The 16,557-nt window shown below is 41.3% G+C and overlaps 1 pseudogene; it reads left to right on the top strand.

Moving 5' to 3' along the window:
• The first annotated feature begins 13,288 nt into the window (after positions 1–13,288).
• Positions 13,289–14,458, top strand: LOC115872380 (annotated as a pseudogene).
• The last annotated feature ends 2,099 nt before the right edge of the window (positions 14,459–16,557 follow it).

Raw genomic sequence — 16,557 nt, 5'->3', positions numbered from 1 at the left:
GAGTCAGTTATCTTTTTTTAGAACCAGAGGTACTTTCCTGCCACTTGGGCTAGAGTAATGTGTTGCACTGCTGGGTCTTAGAGATCACCTTAGACATGAGTGGGAGATGCCCGAGGGAGCTGCAAGGTGGGCGCCCATCCTTGTTGAGGACCTGGGAAGTGAGCTGGGACAATGGTATAACTCACATCTGAGACGTTAGGGGTAATTTCAGGGATAAGTAGTTACTTTCAGGATACCGTTCTATTCCTCACACCTTCTTTTTGTTTTTATGCATTTCCAACGGCAGCTGAACAATATGACACAGCAGGAAGGAAGCATTTCCAGGTCAACATCCTAAGTAATTCTCAACAGCATGAGTTGGAATCAACGTGAAGGCAGTGAGCTTGGTTGTGATTGATGTTGTTAAGTTGTCTCCAACTCACAGTGAGTCTGTGAGATACAGTGGAACTACGTCCTCGAGTTTACTAGGCTCCCACCAGTGGATCTGTGGGAGAAAACACCTTCTGAATCCGGCCTGAACCTATGGCAGCGCCCTGAAGATGTTCTGCTTGCAACCATTGTTGGATGAGCTTCAGGAATGTCAACCCCTAGGACACATTAATTAAAATAATCTTCGTGCATGAATACTGCAAATCGAATAAAACAAAACAAAACAAAACAAGTGATTTTCATTAATGCTAGTTTCAGAAAGAGTGCCGACAGTATGTGAACATCATAAGTGAATATCCATTTGTTAACTCCCTAAATTATTGAAATACTGTATATACTCAAGTATCAGCCGACCTGAATATAAGCTGAGGCACCTAATTTTACCACAAAAATCTGGGAAACTAATTGACTCGAATATAAGCTAGGGTGGGAAATGCAGCAGCTACTGGTAAATTTCAAGAGAAAAATAGATGCCAATAAAATTACATTAATTGAGGCATCAGTAGGATAAATGTTTTTGAATATTTATTTCAAAAGAAAAGAGTAAGCTAGCTCAGTAAGTGGAAAAGAGGGTCAAGAAAAACAATATGGTGTCAACAATAACTATACACGCTGTTACTGCATATGCTACATTACTACATATGCTGCCTTACCGCATGTACACAACGCAGCTTGTATAGTTTGAGGGCTAACGCAGCTGATGATATTCCAGAATGTCATGACATGACTGCTTGCATAGAGCAGCCCGTGCTAGGGCTCATAATATACATGCTGCTGTTGTGCACACACTGTGTTACTGCATGCGCTGCATTACTGCATACACAGCGGTTACCGCATATGTATGGGAAGTGCTAACGCAACACATGCAGTAACACAGTGCGTACACAACACAGCGTGCATATTATGAGGCTTAACACAGGATGCTCTATGTAAGCATAGTCAACCCTGGGTCCAGATAAGGTAAGGGTTAATAAGAAAATAAAAAATAAAGTATAGCAGACCATGTACTGTAAATAAATGTACTGTATATCCAAGACCAGAGATATACTGGTACTTGGATTCAGCAATGCTTGGGCAGAGCAAGGGGGCATGACCAAGCATGGGTAAGACTGTAAGGCTACATCATTGGTCACAGCCCTGGAGAAGAGCGGGAGATGAAGAGCTGCAGCATCCGGCATCCATTCATCTGACAAGGATGCGGTGCACCCCAGGTACCAGCACACAGGAGCAGGCAGATACTTGTCCAGTACAGCACAGACAACACAGAGGCTGCCATGCAGGAGAAAAGAGCGGTGATATCAGCAGTCATTGAACCACCCACAGAGGCTGCAGGCGCCCGCAGATGAGCGGAAGAGTCCCATGAACACCTGCACTGCACGGAGAATAGGTAAGTGGGACCCTCACTCAAGTATAAGCCGAGGGGGGCTTTTTCAGCATTATAAGTGTGCTAAAAATTGGCTTATACACGAATATAACTGTACCTCTCTTTTGCTAACAAAATGTTGCAGGGGCTCCGAGTTAAGTTTGCTAATTCTTGGGGTTGTGCGGCAAAGAAATAAGGATGTATCTAATAAACATGGTGTTTGACATATACCCCAAGATTTTGGAGAAATAGTAAGGAATTTAAAACAGTATTTTATAATAATAAAAAAGAGTGTTGAGTAGAATATAAAATTTATAAAACCCAAAGAAGTTAAAAGCAAACTAATAACAACAAAATAACTTCAAACACATAACAAATTGTGATCGTAAAAAGCAATAAATCTAATATGGTGATTAGCAATTTTTACTACCCTGCTCGATATAATATGGAGCATCTCGAAGACAGGCGAGGGGGAATCCCACTGCTATCTGGAGAGTAAAGCCAGGAGGAGAGACCCTCATTTCTACCTTGCGGTCCTGGTTCCCGAATCTCCTTGACCCAGGCATGGAAACCTGTGACATCAGAAAGATTGCAAAGTAGTGACAGCAGCAGAATCAAAAGCCAGAGCACGAGACAGGGTGGTGAGTTTCCCAGCTTGTGGAGGGACTAGAATGGAGTGTTGGCCAGCCAAGAAGTTAGTTTGCGGAGTAGGGTGCCTACAGGCACTAAATTCAGAAACTCCGTCTGCTGGCCCAAGGAACTAAAGCTGAGTGCCTTTGAAATGAGGCTTATGATGGAGAGCTGTGCCCTATGGGAATTAATAGTTCTAAAAGAGCACCTAAAAGAATGTGAACATTATAGAACATCATGGATAACACAAGTAAGTAACATTTTGCTGAAGATCATCCAATAATGCTTGTACCAGTACATTGACAGGGAGCTGCCAACAATTCAGGCCAGATTCAGAAGAGGATGTGGAACAAGGGATATTATTGCTGATAGTAGATGGATCTTGAATCAAAGCAGAGAATACCAGAAACGGGTTGACTTATGTTGTATCGACTATACTAAAAACACCTAATTGTGTTCATGTGGAATCTGTGCATGGATCATGAGACAGTGTGTGAACAGAACAAGGGAATACTGCATGGTTTAAAATCAGAGACGGTTTGTGTCCTCAGGAATGGTTTGTATTCTCTCACCACACTTAATCAATCTGTATACCGGGCATCTAATCAGAGAGGTTGGATTATATGGAGAAGCATGTGGCATCAGGATTGGAGGAAGGCTAGTTAACAACCTGTGATGTGCAGATGATACAGCCTTGCTTACTGAAAGTGAGGAGAACTTGAAACACTTGCTAATGAAGATCAAGGATTGCAGGCTTTGGGACAATTTACAACTCATGTAAAGGAAAACCGAATCCTCACAACTGGACCAATATGTAAGAAAATGATAAGGGAGAAAAGATTGAATTTGTCAAGGATTTTGGCTTGCTTGGCTCCACAACCAGTGCTCATGGAAACAGCAGTCAAGAGATCAAAACATTGCATTGGGTAGATCTGCTGCACATGACCTGTTTCAAGTGTTGAAAAGCAAAGATGTTACTTTGAACACTAGCATGGACCTGATCCAAATCACCCCATATACATGTAAAATTTGGATATTGAATAAGGAAGACACAAGAATTGATGCCTTTGATTTATAATACTGATGAAGAATATTGAAAGTACCATGGACTACCAAAAGAATTAACAAATCTTTCTTGGGAGACCTACAGCCAGAACGTACTTCTGATATGCTGCGATTTCATCTCATGCACTTTGGACATGTTACCAGGAGACACCAGCTTGGTAATGTAGAGGGGCAGTGAGATAGAGGAAGGCTCGGGACAAAATGGATTGACACAGTGGTTGCAACCACGGGCTAAAACATAGTGAGATAGTTAGTGTATTGTGCCAACCTGGCCGATAAACACATGTGAGGTTCATTGAAGGGCAGAGGGATAAATGGCTTGGAGAGCCTCGCCTTTCTAGTTCTTAGGTCTCTTGCTTTGTGATGGTGGGACCAGGGTGCAGCTGCTTTAGGCAGTTCCCTGCTTTAGCTGGCAAGGCTCACTTCCTGCAAGACATCCCTGAGGAGAAGCCACATGGACCTACCCCATGCAGCCCTGGGTGCTGGAGCAGCAGTGTGGAGACCACTGTCAGTGCTGAGATGCTTACACATTCACTGATTCGGCTTTCCTCCTGCAGTCAGCATCATTGTGTGTGTTTTGTGAGATGGAAGAGGACTTTGTGGATGGTGTCAGACATATGGGTTAGTGTTGGACTTGTGGGCTTGGGCAGCACTGGGTTGGGATGTTTTCTTGATGTGTACTTAACCTTTATATAAAACTCTCTCTTATACACGAGCTTCTGTGGATTTGTTTCTCTAAAGTACCCAGACTAACACACATAGGAACAATGAGGATGATGCAGGACTGAGCCATGTTTCCTTCTGATGTACATAGGGTCCCTATGAGTCAGAAGCAATTCCATAGCACCTAACAGAAACAAAAGAACTTTGTGACAATGCCCAAGTAGGGGAGAGACAAATGACCAGAGAGAGAGAGAGCTGCACGCAGGGTGGGGAAGAGACTATCCTGACCAAATACTGTCCTGAGTATTTCTGATCCTGAATTGCAACCTGTTAAGTTTCCTAATACACCTCATAATTTGAATATTTTTTTGCATGTGCTGTGTAGCGATTGCAATGAATTATTAAATGAACAGAAGTTGGAGTGTCATCGGAGGGATGACTGGTGTCAGCATTTTTAAGAAGGTTGTAGAGTGCAGGCATGTCTGATCCCTGCCTCATAGGAATTGGTCTTAGACTGATAGGCAATTGGATTTTCTTTCTCCCATGTGACGTTGGAGAAGGTCAGACAAGGTGCCCCCAGCAGTTCATCCCCTCTTTCCCTATGAAGTACACTGTGTCTCTCACTCTCACTCACTCCCACCAAGGTGATTCCGACTCATGGGGATCCTGGGGCACGGAGTTGAACTCTCCCTGTGGGTTTCTGAGACTGCTACTCTGTAAGGGAGCAGAAAGGCCCGTCACTCTCCTGCCGCACCATTGGTGGTTTGGAATTGCTGACCTTGTGGTTAGAAGCCCACTGCTTAGCCCACCACACCCACCAGGACCCCTCAGCTGGTGGAGCGAAACAAATGATCTGTGTAGGGGATTGTGCTGATGAGATAAGGAGAAGAGAGAGCAGGTGTATTTTTTAAATATACAGTAAAACATTTATTAATGAAAACTTTCAAACTGTTTTCCCAGACTCTGTGTTTATTGGGGAAGCAATGACCACAAACCTAGGACTGAACACCCAGGAGGCCGGGTGGCATTGTGGTAATTCCTTGGGCTGCCATCAGCAAGATTGGCAGTTGGAGACAACCAGCTGCTCCCTGGGACAAAGAAGAGACATCCTATTCCTACGGACACTTTCCATCCCAGAAACGACATAGGGAGTTTTACCCCATCCTACAGGGTCACGATGAGGTGGCATTGACTCGATGGCAGTGAGTTGGTTTGATTTTGGGGGATTGTAGACTGGAATGGGAATCAAAGGGTTCACGGTCACCCCGAGGCTCCTCAGAAGAAACACTGGCTATCTCCTTCGAACCATCAGTCATTGAAAGTCTTGTGGCCCACCCTTTAGCCCTGGCACGCAGAGGGTCCTAATGAGCTGAGATGAACTCAGCGGCAAACACTCAGTCTGGCTTTGTAAGCTAGTCGATTTTTGTTTGTTTGTTTGTTTCACTTTGGTTTGTTTTTGATAACATCATCCCTCTCTCTGCCCAAATAGTAGTAATAACTTTTTCCTTAAAAGTGGCTTAATTAATATGGTCCTTCTAACTCTAGTCCTTCATTTTGTGAGGTAAATGTGTGATGTCATGTACATCAAGTTAGAAAACCAAAATGGAAGAATATGCTCAGCATATCCTAAGCTGAAGAATTAAAGAAAAAATTCCAGCCATCTGGGGGAAACACTGAAGTAGGCAGGAAGTATCCGAACAAGATGGAAAGAATACACTGGTGGAAAGAGTCAGTGTACCCAAAGAACCAGTTATCACTCAGCCATGTCGAGAGCAGCATGTGATCAAGAACCAGTCTGACGGAGGGATGGAGTCCGAACTGTACTGAAGGCATTAGCCCAAAACAAGGCTCCAGGAATTAACAGAACACTGATTGGAATGTTTCAACAAGCTGATGACGTCCTAAAGTCACTCAGTCATCTATGCCAGGAAATTTAGCAGACAGTTCCCTGGTCAACTGTACCCGATTCAAAGAAAGGTGACCCAGCAGAAAGCTCAACTTATAGAAAAATGTCTTTAATAACACACACACAACTAACATTTCTCAAATTTTCAAATGATGGTGGCAGCAGTACACCAACAGGGAGCTTCTAGAGATTCAGGCCAGATTCAGAAGAGGACATGATACAAGGGCTATGACTACTGATGCCAGTTGGATTATGTCTCAAACAGAGATTACAAGAAGGAGTTTTACTTGCGTTTCATTGACTGTGCAAAGGCACTTGGCTGTGTGTCTCATAACAAACTATGGATAACCTTGAGAAGAATGAAAATCCCAGCCGATTTCATTGTGTTCCTGGGAGACTTGTACAGAGAGGAATAGGACCTTGTGCAAACATAACAAGGGAGTACTGCCTGTTTAAAATCTGGAAAGGTGTGCATCAGAGTTGTATCTTCTCAACATACTTTCTTATCTGTCTGCTGAACAAATCCTCAAATAACTTGGCTTATATGAAGAAGAATGCAGCCACAGAATTGGAGGAAGGCTTATTAACAACCTGCAGTGTGCAGATGATACAATTTGCTTGTTGAAAGGGAGAAGGATGTGAAGCACTTGCTGATGAAGATCAAGGATTGCAGCCTTCAGGATAGATTACAACTCAATGTAAAGAACACCAAAAGCCTCACAACTGGACTAAGCATTTACATCGTGATAAATGGAGAACAGCTGAATGTTGTGAAGGACTTCCTCTTGCTTGGATCTACAATCAAGTCTCATAGAAGCAGCACTCAGGAGATTAAGCAATGCACTGTATTGGGTAAATCTGCTGCACACGGCCTCTTTAAAGTGAAAAACAAATATGTTACTTTGAGGATTAAAGTGTGCCTGATTGCCTCCTATGCATGTGAAAGTAGACATTGAATAAGGAAGACCAAACAAAATGAAAAATAGAATTGATGTATTTTCATTATAGTACTGGTGAAGAATATTCAAAGCACCATGGACTACAGAAAGAACAAAACAAATCTGTCATGGAAGAAGTACAGCCAAAATGCTCCTTAGAAGCAAAGGTGGTGAGACTTTATTTCACATACTTTGGACAGATTATCAGGAGAGACCAGTACCTGGAAAAAGTATATATATTCTTAGTAAATTAGAGAAGCAGTGAAGAAGAGGAGCATCTTCAGTGAGGTGAATTGGCGCAGTGGGTGCAACAATGGGATCCAATACAGGAACAGTGATAAGGATGATGCAGAACTCCAGGCAGTGGGCCACTCTGTTGTAGATAGTGTTTAGTATGGGTAGGAATGAACTTGATGGGTAGGTTCCTGAGTTAGTTAATTGTGCCAACCTGGCCGATAATCACATGTGGGGCTAATTGAAAGGCGGAGGGATAAATGGGTGTTGAGCCTCGCCTTTCTAGTTCTCGGGTCTCTTGTTTTGTGATGGTTGCACCGGGTGCAGCTGCCTTAGCAGCTCCCTGCTTCAGCTTGCAAGATTGACTTCCTACAAGACATCCCCAAGGAGAAGCCACATGGACCTATCCCGATGCAGCCCTGGGTGCTGAAGCAGCAGTGAGGAGACCCCAGCTAGTGCTGAGATGCTTATTCGTTCACTGACTCAGCTTTCCTCCTACAGTCGGCATCATTGCCTCTGTTTTGTGAGGTGGAGGACTTTGTGGACTGGTGTTGGGTTGTTGGGTTAATGGGTTAATGTTGGACTTGTGGGCTTGGGCAGCATTGGGTTGGGATGTTTTCATAATGCACACTTTCTTTACATAAAACTCTCTTATACATGAGTTGCTGTGGATTTGTTTCTCTAAAGTACCTAGACTAGTACAGCTCCCAACAACAATGTTGTGGTTGTGGTATCATTTTTTAGTGAGTTGTCATTTATATTCATGAGCCAGGGTTAGGTGGGGTGTATATTGAGTGGCTGCTTTATTAGCGAAGGTGCCTCAAATCACTCTCCTTAATTTCCTGTGCATGTGTTCTACATTCAATACATAGGAATTCTCTGGCAAAATGCTTTCTCTTACTCTGGACCCTGCTTCTGCCTCATCTTCACCTGACCTCCAACTCCTGGGACTTGAGCCAGTGGCCTGTTGATTTTCCATCTTCCATAACCTTTTGAGTCAGTGGCCAGCGGTTTGATTGACCCATTTGGATTCATCATGTCCTAAGGCCATGTGGGTTGACAAAGGTCTCCTGAATGATGCTTGACTCTTGGATTTGGAATTGCCATCCTCTATAACTACTGGAACTATCAATTAATTATTTTGGCGGGTGACAATTCCTGAGTTCTGTAAGATGATATAGCCAAATACAGAATCCTAAGATGGGAAGGAGAAGCCCTTGTGATTCAGCAGGTGAAGCATTGGTTGCTAACCACAAGTTTACAGGTCACGCCCACCTGCTCGAGAAAGATGGGGACACCTTCACCCCTAAGGAGTCATACTGTCAGACCCCCCATGGGGCACATCCATCCCGTCCTCTAGGATCAACAGGAATTGGAATTGATGTAATGATATGGATCAGACTGGATGGAGAGTATTGAGGGGAGGAGGAGCATTTGATGTCACATGTGACAGTGAGAGAGCAGTTTGGAAAAGTTAGACATTTGGGATATCTTTAACCTCCACTTCATGTGGATCAGCCTTGTGCTGATTCTCTGAAATAAATTATTTTTGCATCCTGTTAGCTGCATTGTCTAGAAAAGCAAAATCAGTGATAGCTATAGATAGATATTTGGGCAGATGTAGATATGGGTATGGATATAGATATAGACAAACATTTGTATAAAAATGGCTTACTCAAATGTAGAAGTGGGTAAGTCCAATCCACTTTCAGTCTGTGAGTCGGGTGTTTAGCTGGAGGCTTCTGTTGGCTGATGCAGCTTGAGCAGCTGGTGAACCCAGGATTGGTAGGAACATCACAGGCTTCAAAGGTGGATGAATTCAAGGTCAGCAGATCAGACTTGTGATGGGAGAAACAAATGTATCCAAAGTTGGTAGGTCAGATAGCCAGTCACTGAAGGGTCTTGGGGTCAGTGGGCAAGATGGCAGGCTGTTGTCTCAAATCCAAAAAATCAAAGGTTTACAAGTCAGATGTAGGATCCCGAGCCATCCATCAATCAGCAAGTAAGCTTTTGCAGAGGGTCCTAATATGGGAAATAGGTCACACTCCGAGGAAACTTTCTTTCAATGGCTTTAGGGCTGTGACCTGAGTAATTAGGTGCTGAACTCCATCCCAAGCTTCGTATACCTGTTTTGTTGCTGACAGTGGGTCCCACATGGGGTTGATTGTCACATTGTGGGTCTCAATTGCCAAACCATTGAGATCCTGGCCCAGCTAGGTTGACATAAAGCCCCACTATGATCACATGCACTAGCCACCATGCACAGCCTTGGAGGCTACTCCAAGGCATCGTCTCCCTAGAAGATACAGCAGAACTGCTCCATAGGGTTTCCAAGACTACTGATCTTTGAGGGAGCAGAGAGCCTCATTTTTCTCCTTCAGAGGGGCTGGTGACTTTGAATCACCAACCTTGTTGTTAGCAGCCCACTTGGTACCAGCATTATTTTCATACCCTCAAATTAAAATTTAAAAACCTCACTGGTATCAAGTTTGTTCTAAGTTTATGCACTAAAGGACCGTAAAAGCTATTGTTTCATGGAAATTAATACTCTTTTGTCTAATTTTTTTAAGCACACAATGTTCATTCTGCTGATACAGGAAACATACTAGAAAAATTATTCAATAGAATTTATTTTCTGATCTTTAATATTGTACTCAGAGATTGGCCTATGTGATACCCAAAGCTATTCACCTTAAAAAAATGGCGTTAATTATTTGAAATTTACAATATGTTGTTTCAGGTCATTGAATTAATTCAGACCGATATTTACCGTGTTTGGCAGAGGAGAACTGTTCCATAGGATTTTTCTGAGCTGCACTATTTACTGGATTGCCAGGTCTTTTCTCTGAAAAGGGACTGGTGATTTCAAGCTCCTGGTCATTCAGTTTTCAGTCTAGCACTTGATTATTGTGCGTCCAAGTTTCCCAATCTAAAATACAAGAGAATGGAATTTCTTTTAAAAAAAATTATTTTATTGGGGGCTCGTACAATTCTCATCACAATCCATACATACATCCATTGTGTAAAGCACATATGCACATTTGTTGCCCTCATCAGTCCCAAAACATTTGCCTCCCACTCTAACCCCTAATATCAGTTGCTCATTTTCCCCCTCCCTCCCCACAAGAGAATGGAATTTCTTCTAAAAAAAATATTAGGTAGACATGATGGTCTTTTAGTTGCAGGTAAATCTAGTTTTAATTTTAAATTCTTTAAACACTTGTTGTTTTTAGGGAGCTGGAGTTTGTTCTAACTCCTAATTTCAGTATGTACAATAGAATGAAATAAGATCTTGGCCTGCACCATCTTTGTAATTGTCTTAAGGATTGATCCCACTGTTACAACTACTTGTCAGTTCATCTCAATGAGCATCTTTCTCTTTTTGGCTTACCCTTGACTCCTTCTCCAGGGACTGGTCCAACCTGACAATATGTCCAAAGTATATGAGATAAAGTCTCACTAGTTTTACCTCAAAGGAGCATTCTTGCTGTGCTTCTTTCTAGACAGATGTATTTATTCTTCCATCAGTCCATTGTATATTAAATATTCTTAACATGATGATTTTGTGTAAATTGCTTAGCCATTATGAGTCTTATTTCTTCTAAAAAATTGAGAAAAGAATATGTACTTCATAGTTAATAGTATGAAGACAATATATTTTAAAAATATATATAACATACCATGATAGTTAGTAATGATTAATTTCATTTCCTTTATAACTGCTTGAATATAAAAATGAGTGTTTTTGTTTGCTTGCTTAATTCTAAATCAGCCAGAAAACAAAATCAAATGGAAACTCCTAATTCTCTGAGCAATGTGGTTTCTTCTGCAGAACAGGCATAGGTTCTGTGTTGTTGCTGATGAGGAGTCTCGAGCGCTGAATACCTAACTAGAATGTTCTTTAGTATACACGGGAGCATCCTCGTCTACTGCCCAGCAAATTTTCCTTATTTCCTTTAACCTGGCCCAGATTCAGAAACCGTAAGCCAGGTATAATAATTAAAGCTGTCAAAAATCTCTAATATTTCAACTAAATTCTTGTAAACTGACTTTGCACAGCTGGCTTGGTAACTATGATACACTGGGAAATTCTGCCTCCAACATGTTCCCAAGCCTGTTTCCACCCATGGGGACAGAGCAGCTCGTTGGAACGAACGGACATTAATCTTTACCAGGTGGAAACACCAAGTAGCTCAGAAGTTGGAAATCCTCCATATATAAGATATTACATTGTTTTTCTTATAGGTTACTTTAGACTGTGTTTTGCTTTGCTTAATTTTTAAACAGAGAGATTGCATTTTTCAAAGAATGCGTGTGTTTCCATGGGTTTTCTGACCGTGTTATTTTTCTTGACCTAGTGGAAAATGTGTGTGGGAGCGTCAGACAAATGGGATCTCCGAGCTCGGAGCCGTTTTGGGACAGTCAGTCACTCAGGTTATCACTAGGCGTGCAGTGGAAAGTAACTAAGGAGAGGAAAGAAAACAGATTGTCTGGATGGAGTCGGTCTTTTCATGAAAAAGGGACTCGGCGTATTTTATAAACAAGAGTTATGAAACATCTAGACACAATTGAACAAACTGTCAAAGAACTTGCTGAGCCAAGGTCAAACCAAGGATGTGAAGGCAGTGGGCATAGGAAGGTGACCAAGAAACTCTAGTGACTTGCCATGCTAGCCATCGCATTTGACCCTCGCATTTGGGCCTGGTGGAAAGTCTGAAATGAGGGAGACTGCTCAGCATTTTCTATTGGATCAGTTAAAACAGGAATACCGACTGTCCAAAAATGTGTCTCTAATGGCGAGGTCAATGTTGTGGACGTAAAATGTGTATGAGATAGAAGGAAGAGGGACACAGGAATCGGAATTATCACCAAGAGGCTTACGTTGTTGGAAGGGTCTACAGAGCAGCAGACTCAAGGCTTAAATGCCATACATTTCAGCATAGCCCTAGGGGCTGACTTCTTTATTATTGTTCTTACTGATTAGGGTTTGGGTGAACATCTACAAAGTATATTACTTTTTTTTCCCTTTTCCTTTTTTTTGCCCCTCGTTGCAATGCCCTTGATGAAACTGGATGCCTTCCACTTCCTCCCTGGGTTCCTCGTGTCCGGTTGTTCCTTCTTTCCTGGCCCTTCCTGCCTTTGTCTTGGGCTAAACGCTGATCTTCTGGTTACATAGGGTGGGTTCTTCTGTCAACTTTATAGATGTCTATTGTTTGACTGACAGGTGACCCCCAACGGAGGCTGGCTTATTCTCCAGGAGACATTACATGGACCAATGCAACCATTTCCACCACTTGTCTGTTAGTTTGTCATACTAAGATGGCTTGTATATTGTGATGCTGCACGCGATGTCACTGTTAGTTCAAATACCAGCAAAGTCACCCCAGTGAACGGGTTTCAGCAGAGCTTCCAGACTGAGAACCGTTCACTAAAAAGGAATACACTGTCCCGTTCTGAGGGCTTAGCCACTGAAAGCCTTATGAATGGCAGCGGAACACTGTCAGACACTGAACACCTTACGAATGGCACACTGTCAGAGATCATGCCAGAAGACAGACTCCTCAGATTGAAAGACATTCCAAAGAAGACTGAGGAAGTACCGTCTTCTCAAAGCCGAGTCTACCATGATGATGTGGATGGAATTAAACCTTCACGAGTACAGCCAAGCGATCTTCATTTGCCAATGAGGCATAGTTCAAATTGAAAAGAAATTACACATTTATTAATAATTGCAACATCAATGAACGAAGTATGAATCTAGAAGAGTTGGAAGTCATCGAGAATAGATGGGATCCATCTTCCCCGTCTTCCTTAAGCACATTAAACCAGTAGCAGCACTTCTAAGTCAGGGCGTGGTTGTTGTTACTATTGATCCTGTGCAGCGCAAGAATGGGGCCTGACCCATAAAGGGCTCTTGGGGTGGAAGCTCACCTGCACCCACACTGCTCCTTTCCATGTTGGATCTCCCTTCCCTCTCCCACCTCTGAAGGCAGATGTGTAGAACCCCACTCTTCCTCCCTGGCAAAAGTTTTTGCATGCCTGAAGAGTGAGAGTGGAAAAATGACTGAGCTGGAATTAAAAATCTGTCATCAAGTAGTGTATTATTTCGATGACTTTAATCTGCCTCCGGAAAACATTTTAAAGGAACAGATCAAACCAGATGAAGGCTGGGTGCCATTGGAGATAATGATAAAATTCACCAGGTTCACCATCTAACAACAGCATTTAACATAATAATGGAAGCATTGAACAATGGTAGAATTCATAAGCATGAGGGAGGATAAAACTAAAATCAGAAAGAAAAAAACTAAAATCAGAAGTGAAAAGAACACTAAAATCAGAATATTTCTAAGCAAACCTTTCCCTGACTTGACTGATGAGTATAAAATGCTGTAAACAAACAAACAACCAGATAAATGTATATCAAAGGCTACTAAACTGATATCAATTTTGATGACATAAAAGAATGGCTAGAAGACAAAGCCAAGCACTAAATATTCAGATGAGAAGAACTGCAGAGTAAGTGATCAATAATTGCTGCATTTGATAGAATTGTGTGTGATAAGAAATTTGTGGAGACCACCAGCCAGAAGTATAAAGACACGAACCTGACATTACTTTTCACAGAAGATTACGCTGCAAGCGAGAATGAAGGAATAAAGAAAAAGAAAGCGGAGGCTAAATTATGAGATTAAACAAGAGCAAGAAGTAAAACAGTAGTCAGCAGGAGATGCTGAAATAAAATCTCTAGAAGAAAAGATGGACTATTTACGTAAGTTTTGGGAGACTTACATTTTGCAAGTCCTGGAGAAATCAAATGGATAGACCCTGTCAGAGAAGCAAGAGGGAGTGATTCTATTAAAGAAGTCGCTAAAGAAGTATTAGATAAACCCAAAGATCCAAGTAACAATAATTTTAACCTACAATTTTAAAAAAACCATCAAAGAAAGAAATGACATGGGAAGTAGAGAAGGAACTATGAAACGCAGCACTGGACAAAGTCGTGGGAGATGAACAAGAATCCCAAAGCCAATGGAAATCCACATGCTGCAAATTTGAGGGAAAAAGAAAGGGGAGTGAAGTGGACTAGCTGGGTCTGCTACAGGAAAAGTACAGCGTGTCGGGAAGAAAGAGAAGCTTGATGGTGAGGGTGGATCCGACGCACAGGTGGTGCAGCTGGACCAGGGGAAAAGCAAGAGAAGAAAACAGGACAACATGGAGTCTTCATGAGGACACAGAACACAGAAAATGGAACAGGAGACCAGTCAATTTATAAAGCACTTCAAAAATACATTTTATTTAAGTACTAACCTGCTTTTATTTTTGTGGAGATTTAAAAAAAAAGAACATCCAATTAGGCCCACTTCAGTGTCCACATGTAGGAAAAAACAAGCACACCCGCCGCTATAAACCAATGCTGGCTCAAAGTGACCCTGTGGGTTTCCTAGACTGTAAGTTTTCACCTGAGTAGCAAGCTCAGTCTTTCTGGAAAACATTTTTGTTGCTTTGACTTTTTGTTATGCAATAAGGTTTTAAAATATGTATGCTTTGTGCTACCAGATAATTCAAAAGGAAGATTCTTCCACTAAATTATCTTTGTAATATGGAGATATATCAGAATAAATTTACTAAAATATATTCGATATAATTCAAAAATGTACACGTATGAATATAAAATATATGCTATATAAGTAGCTTTGGTGGTGTAGGGGTTACACATTGGGCTGTGATTCAAAAGATCAGTAGTTCAAAATCATCAGCCCCTCTGTGGGAGAAAGTTGGGACTTTCTACTCTGGTAAAGAACAGTTCTACTGGGTCCTATAGTGTCACCATGAGTCGGCATTGGTCAGTTTCAAATTATGGTGCTAGTGAATCATGTTGGAAGTAGCATGGACTACCAAAAGAACCAACAAATCTGCCTTGGAAAAAGTACAGCCAGCATGCTCCTTAAAAGCAAGGGTAACTAGACTTCAGCATTAATACTTTAGATGTCTCATCAGGAGAGGGCAGTTCTTGGAAAAGGACACTATGTTTGGTAAAGCAGAGGGCCAATTAAAAAAAATGAAGACCTTCAGGAAGGATTAAGTGGTGACAGCACTGTGCTCAATTGTGAGGTTGGCCCATAACCCTATGGTTTTGTTCTCTTGTACATAGGGTCACTATTAGTAAGAACCAATTAGATAGCATCTAACAACAACAACATGCTATATGTAAGGGACTGACAACCACAATTTGCAGGTACAAGAGTAAGCAATAAAAGTCTTCCTTATGCAACGTCCACCTTTCTTTTACATTCATATAGAGCAAATGAAAATATCATTGCTTGGGTCAGACATATCTTAATCCTCAAAGTAACATCCTTGCTTTTCAATGCTTTAAGGAGGTCTTGTGCAGCAGATTTACCCAATGGAGTCCGTCATTTGATCTTCTGACTGCTGCTTGCATGAGCTATGATTTTGGATCTAAGCAAGATGAAATCCTTGACAGCTTCAAGTTTTTCTCCATTAATCATGATGTTACCTATTGATAACCTATATAGTTCATAATTTTGTAAAATCACGCCAAATTTTATTTGGTTTTATATTTGGAACGTGGCTTTCTTGTACACCTTTCAGCTTTTTTAATAGTATAAGAAGAACAATTTTTCAAAGTTAATCTACAGACACCTGTATAGCATTTGCCATAATTATAGCCCATTCCTGTACTCTGGCTTTAACCTCAGTAGAGTTTGGAGGGCAATTCTAAGGGAAATTGCTTACCTTCACCATGTAACTTTCTCCTTTTTAACTTTGAGACTCAGTTTTCTCATTTAAGGTCTACTCAACAATGTAAATCAATATATTCATATGTATATACACATATGCATATATAATGAAAGCAAAATAGAATTTATATATATAGTATATATATACTATCACATAAAATTTAACCTATATATTAATAATTTACATTGTATACATATAATATATTATATCTTTATAATATATTGTGTATGTACATTGTATATTTATAGTGTATAGTGTATAATATATACACTAGGCCTTGATGGCATAGTGATTAAAAGTTCGGCTGTGATCTGCCAGGTCAGCAGTTCGACACCACAAGTTGTTCAGAGGAAGGCAGACAAGGCTTTCCACTTCCATAAACAGTCACAGACTCAGAAACTATGAGCTGCCATCAGCTGGATGGCAGTGAGGTATTTTTTTAATTGTATATTATATGTCACATGTCAAATATCCTGTCATAGGCTGTGTGTCATGTGTTACATAAATATCTATTCCTAGGAAGTTGTCAAAGTTTTCATATCCTGATGGATCCCTTTCTCACT

The sequence above is a fragment of the Echinops telfairi genome, unplaced genomic scaffold (genome assembly GCF_000313985.2).
Source record: "Echinops telfairi isolate 266 unplaced genomic scaffold, ASM31398v2 ScPeMD7_4;HRSCAF=17, whole genome shotgun sequence".
NCBI classification, from domain to species: domain Eukaryota; kingdom Metazoa; phylum Chordata; class Mammalia; order Afrosoricida; family Tenrecidae; genus Echinops; species Echinops telfairi.
The sequence above is the reverse complement of the archived record's forward strand: the minus strand, read 5'-3'. Positions and strand labels throughout refer to the sequence as shown.